The sequence below is a fragment of the Miniopterus natalensis genome, chromosome 5, assembly GCF_054644295.1.
Source record: "Miniopterus natalensis isolate mMinNat1 chromosome 5, mMinNat1.hap1, whole genome shotgun sequence".
Lineage (NCBI taxonomy): Eukaryota > Metazoa > Chordata > Mammalia > Chiroptera > Miniopteridae > Miniopterus > Miniopterus natalensis.
The window spans coordinates 82,534,730-82,541,500 of NC_142085.1; positions in this window are offsets into that span (position 1 = coordinate 82,534,730).

Below are 6,771 nucleotides of genomic sequence, written 5' to 3' on the forward strand. Positions count from 1 at the left end.
TTATCGTGAAGGACAGCAATAAACAGCCAATGGAATCAAAATCACTCCATAACCTCTGAAAATCAAAAGATAGCTTTTGCAGGTGATCTGCAGCTTTGAAATGCAATAGATCCAACCACCGGCTTTTTGGGGCAATGATAAGCCATCACACAAAATACATCTGAAACACCCGACAACTATGATGACACTATATGAAAACAGAGGGCTTTTCAAAAATCAATTTATAATGTCTAGTCCAAGCAGCTTAACCACGGGACACACAATTTCAAGTGGATTTGCCCTAAGTAAAAATTGCTAGGTTAAAAATTGGAAGGCTGATTTTTCATCTAATAAAGTATGGAAATAAAAATATTGTAATGTCTTCACTATGGCTCATGTGTCTTGGTTTTGATTTTCAAGGCACTATTTTTAGGAGCTAGCAGATAATTTCTTCATAGACTTTCATAAGGTAAAAATGAGAAGGGTATAGACTTTATTTCAAATACAGAAATGACACACCTGACAGATGTTTGGATTTATGGAAAGCTCAACCCTCTGGGTCATAAGCTCCAACTCGGAAGTAATCCCCCCACGGGCCTTAAATAGCTCCACAAAACCCATCCTAAAGGAAGACGCAGATCAACCCTCCACAACAAAAATCTTCCCTCCTTTACTCAGAGTCTTTTATTTTACAAACAGGACTAAAAACCACAGTTACTTAATTCCCCAGCATGCAGTGAATTAAATAGAAACTTAGAAGGTGAGAGAAGGCGACCAAAACAGGAAGGAGCAACATTAATAAAGATGTGCCCGTCTCCTAGACAGCTAGGCGACACACAGAAAGCTGTCAGCCCGAATGCACCTACTGATAGCAATCTGGGGACAAGTCGTATCTAGAGTACTTGCAGCTTTCGTGGTATTAAAGGGTATCACTCTGCTAATGCGTGTAAGCTCCTAGATGAATATTAAAACATTGGGAGACAAAAGAGGATATATTAAAATTAATTTTAATTTTTTTCTGTGGAAAATTTGGAACATATGAGAAGAGCATGAAAAAAAATCCCTGATTTTGTAACTTGGTAATAATCATTGTTAACCATTTGTTTTATTTTCTCCCAGTTGCCAGCATGTACAGTAAATTTGCAGAACACTGAGATTTTATTAGTTCACTGGCCTCTTTAAATAGAAGCTTACTGTTCGAGCTACTGATAGGAATCCACAGACCCAAAGGAAGTCTGGATATTCTCTCCCCCCTAGTGCTGCGAGGTGATTGGTCTTCTAGAAGAATCTATGAGGAATATTGTAACCATTCTGAAGTGATTTCTTTGTTGTTGCTTTTACTGACTTATGCTGAATTTGTTGTGATAAAATGTAAACTCTGCTGACCGGCCCCCTTTAGCCGTGTCAGAAAGGATGGAGGCCTCAGCAGTTAGTATCCAAGTGTCCACACATCTGTGGATCTGCTCTTTGAAATATTTGTTCGGTAACTTGAAAAATGCAGGCAGGTATAGAGAACATGAAAGCACACGTGAATCCATCCTTTCAAATGCGTGAATATTTACGTGTTATAATTCTGCAGCCTTGTTTTAGGTACAAGAAGCAAAGCATTAGAAATGAATGTGTAAGGCCTTACGAGTCCCTGCTTGGTCTCCCTTCTTGTGAAGGGAGGTTACCAATCCCCAGCAGTGAGCTGTGTGTCTTAGGTTTGCTCTAAGAATAGGACGGGGTAACACACATAAAATGCTTAGCACGGATTCTGGTACATATAAAAGACGAAAACAATATGAGGCATTAATAAGGGAGGTGTTTCAGGAAGTGAACATAGCTATGGCTTAACATAGCTAAACAGTGGGATTTTAGCAAGAGACAGGATGTGTCTCACGTTCTTGGCAAGCGGTCCTATCAACAAAGCTCTAGGCTGTCATTTGAAAGCGAGATTCAGTCCAATTTGATTCAACAAACATTTATTGAGTGACTAGTACAAGAACAAGGAGAGTCCAATCTAATAGAGAGACAAACAGGTGAACAAGAATTTTAACTGTGTGACAAGAGGGACCATCCTGGAAAGGAAGCTTTTCATATGGTTCGTAATAACGAATCGCCCGAAGACCAATAAAAACGCCTTTCTGATTTGTGATTAGATTGACATAGAGGGAGGGAGGTAGTGAGGTGGAAACAGATTCCGGAGTCCTACAGATTCTAACAAGCTGGAATTATACACTAAAATTTAAAAGATTAGATTTTAAAAGGATGAAGTCCCACGAGCTTTAAAAACTAACTACCCAAGAACAGTGGGGCAACAGGTCATTCAAAAACAGTCTTGAGGATTTTAGCTGGTTGGTGTGAGCACAACTTGAACTATTTCCTTCCTTCCACTGACTCTGGGCTTTTCTTGTTGTTTTCTTGCTAAGTCTTTACGTTGTAGGGTTAGAGAGTCTATTAGAAGTTTTTCTTGCTTTTTGAGGGAGGCCTGCAGTGCTATGAACTTCCCGCCCAGGGCTGCTTTCTCTGTGTCCTGTAGATTTGGGTTTGTTGTGTGTTCATTTTCATTTGTTTCCGAGAAGTTTTTTATTTCTTCCTTGATCTCTTCTGTAACCCGTTCATTATTTAATAACATGCTGTTGAGCTTCCATGCGTTTGGATGTTTTTTGGTGTTTTTATTGTAGTTGATTTCTAATTTCATGCCATCGTGGTCCGAGAAGATGCTTGATATGATCTCAATCTTCTTGAACTTGTGGAGACTTGTTTTGTGCCCTCGTGTGTGGTCTGTCTTTGGGAATGTCCCATGTGCACCTGAGAAGAATGTGTATTCTGCAGCTTTGGGGTGAAATGTTCTGTAAATGTGAATTAAATCCACCTGATCTAGTGTGTCATTTAGAATCACTGTTTCCCTGTTGATTTTTTGCCTGGAAGACCTATCCAGTGAAGTCAGGGGGTGTTAAAGTTCCCTGCTATGACTGTATTGCTGTCAATCTCTCCCTTAAAGCCCCTCAGAAGTTTTTTTATAAATGTAGGTGCTCCTATATTAGGTGCATATATGTTTATCAGGGTTATATCCTCTTGTTGGATTGATCCCTTTAGTATTATGTAGTGACCTTTCTTGTCTCTCATTATGGTCTTCATTTTGAGGTCTATTTTGTCAGATATGAATATTACTACCCCAGGTTTTTTTCATTTCCATGCAGTACCTATCATGGTAACTACCTAAATTTCTTTTCCATCCCTTCACTCTTATCCTATGTGAGTCTTTTGTTCTGAGGTGGGTCTCCTGTAAACAGCATATATTTGGGTCGTGTTTTCTTATCCACTCAGCTACCTTGTCTTTTTATTGGAGCATTTAATCCATTTACACTTAAGGTTATTATTGATAGGTATGTATCTATTGCCGTTTTAATTCTTTATGCCTATGTTTCTTTCTCTATTTCTGTTTCGACTTCTAATTACAGCAGTCCCTTTAACATTTCCTGCAATGCTGGTTTGGTGGTGATAAACTCCTTTAGCCTTTTTTTTTTTTTTTTTGGTCTAGGAAGCGCTTTATTTCACCATCTGTTTTAATGATAGCCTTGCTGGCTAAAGTCCTCTTTGCCGGGGCTGGTTGCATTTGGACAGGATCAAGATGCACACCAAAGTCTGCTTTTCCAAGCCTCAGGTCCAGAAGCAGATCAGGCAAAGACTCAAACACTCTTGAGGTCCGCCTCTGGCTGCAGGCTGATTAATCTGATTCTCTTAATGAGCCTCAGGCTGTAGAAACTCCACAGGGTGGGGCGGCTGGTTGTTATTAGTCTCTTAACGAGACTCAGGCTGTAGAAATTCTACAGGGGTAGGGCAAGAGGTTTTCCAGCAGGATGAGGCAATTGCTTCTCCCCAGGCAAAAGCTGCTTGGAAGGTAAATGTCTGCCTAAGAAATGTTCTCTGCCATATGGGGCAATTACTCGGCATAGGAATCCAGATGGGTGCTCTCCATGGTCTATCTCCAGAGCCCACACCCCTAGATTCTCCTCACACAGCTCCAGTCCACTCTGCCTTTCCTCTGCTGGAGCCCAAGGTAAGTGCACACAAAATTTTGTGTGTTGACTCTTTAAGAGGGCGCCTGTATTTCCAGCCGTCTCTCCCTTGCAGACAGAAGCCCTGCTGCTTTTCGCAGTCAGATGTTATGTGGGCACCTTTCTTAGTTCTGGTGCTCTGGGCTGGGAAGCCCAGCCTGGGGTTTAGGCCCCAGAGTCCTCAGTGGGAACCCCCCACAGCTGAGATCTCCCTCCGGACCTTCAGCTGCCTGTGGGAGCCCAGCCAGTCCTCTCATGCCTTCGTACTTCCTACCGGTCTCTACGGGGTCTCCACTTTTCCTCCTTGGTTATGAGGGTGCTCTCCAGCTAGTCTTCAGTTGCAGTTGATATTCAGGATGGTTTTTCTATAGTTTAGTTATAATTCCAGTTTGGTCCTGGGAGAGTGTCAATGTAGCTTCCACTTAATCTGCTGTCATCTTGAAAAACCTACAACTTGAGCTAATGTGTTACATAGTTGCAAAAAACCCCACGGTCTTAGAAATACATCATTAGAGGAAGCATTGCCACCCCCAAATAATGCTCTTGATGTATCCCCACTGCCAGGAGCACATTTTGCTTACATTTGAGAGATACATGTTTAGAAGGATATTGACACATTTTAATATCTAGAATAAGGCATTGGAGATGAAAAGGAATGGGCTCTGTGACTATAGAAAAGGTAAAGGTCTGAAGATAGTTAGCTCAATGAGAGAGATGTTGAGGACAGACAGGCTTGATATAGCTCAAGAGTTTTCATGTGGTCTCAAACTTTATAGGGAATTATTAAATGACAAACTTTAAATGTAAGGAAGGGCATTCTAGAAATTATCAATGGAATGGTAAGCTTTGTGAGGAAGAGGATTTCTTGTCATTGGATGAACTGAGTTAAGTGACTGTCAGGAAAATTGGTTGTAGAAGACTTTCTTGCATTAGTTAGAGGAATCTGCTCTATGACAGTTCTGACCCTAAGACTGTGATTTTATAAACACCCTGGTAGCAGGATACATATGTAAACAGGCTGAGCACTCATCCTCCCCTGCTTAGGGAAGGTCCAATATGTATGACTTTGACACATAGAAATCTTTTCTATGCCCAAATATCATTCATTTATTTTCCAGTCTATATTTGCATTAATAATTGCTCTTAAAATCAGTGACCCCTTCACACCCACTAGGATAAAAATAATAATATAAACAATGATAATTTTTTAAAACAGAAAATAAAAAGTGTTGGCAAGGGTATAGAACAATTAGAACCCTCCTACCTTGCTGGTGGGGATGTGCAATGGTGCAGCCACTGTGCAAAACACCTTGGCACTTCTTCAAAGAGTTCAACATCAAGTACACTCCTAGATATGTACCCACGAGCACTGAAACATATGTCTACACAAAACTTGTACATGAATGTTCATAGCAGAAGAATTCATATAGCCCAAAGTAGAAACAATCCAAGTGTCCATCCACCCCTGAACATATAAATGGAATGTGAAGTATCCTCACAATGCAGCATCATTCAGTCATAAGAAGGAATAAGGTACCAGATGGATGGACTCAGAAAACACGCTAAGTGAAAGGAGCCAGACACCAAAGGCCACACACTGTATAATCCCATTTATACTGAATATCTAGCATAGGCAGATCCATGGAGATAAAAAGTATATTACCGGTTGCCAAGGGCTGGAGTGAGAAGAGGAAATGGGGACCGACTGCCAAGGGTACAGGGTTTCTTTGGGGATTAATGAAAATGTTATAAAACTAGTTTGAAGGGATGGTTGCACAACTCCATGAATAACCTAAAAACTGAACTATTTAACTTTAAAATGGTCAATTTTATGTTATATGCATTGTATTGCAATAAAAATCCAATATTTGAAATAGTCCAGTTTCAAAAATAGAATACATTTTAGCAATTCTGACACACTTCCCTTTTCCAACTTTTCCAAAAGATATGAAGGCATTTGCCCCAGCCTTGCTTCCCTCTTGGCTCAGCTATTGTATCGTTCTGAGCATCCGCATGTTCTTATAGATCTACATGAAGTGTGCAGTCATTTCAAAGCAACTTTTAAAGTAAACTATGAAGATTGTTTTCTTCCTTGAGTTTCTTCTGACTCTTTCACTGTGGTTGACACTGGGGCCACCAATTGAGAATGTAGGTGGCTGAGCAGAAAACTGAAGAATGGGGGACATTTGAGGGCTGGAGACAACCTCAGGCAGGTACTGATGGCTTCAGGACACAGGACAGGGAGCAGGAGATGCCAGGTAAAGTAAGAGGGAGCCAGAGGTTGGCGCGGCAAAGCTTCACACTTAGACCTAAAGTTATCAAAGATCATCAGAATTTCAGAGCAGGAAATTTGGGAGGTCGGTGTTGTTCCTTGGTGAAGGGCATCAGGCTGTAGTTATTTGGGGGGTGGCTATTGAGCTTGGGGATTCTTCTCCTGTGTCTATAAGTTGCTACTAATACCTTGCCCACTGCTTAGCACCTTATAGAAGAAGGAAAGGGAAGCCTGTAACTTCTCTCCTCGGCATTAAACTTCCGGAGGGCAGTGGCTGAATCTTCAGAGCAGGCCGGTGTCTCTGGTAAATGGCCATGCTACACATTTTGGCAATGAGTGGATGCTCTTAGACTGACGAAATCAGTGGCGTGAAATCAGGCATTTGTGTGAAGTTCATGAGCTTTTGCTCCAGGACTGGCTTAAGAAATTTGGAAATAGCTACATGAAGATGCCATGGAAATCTTCTAACCTCCTTTG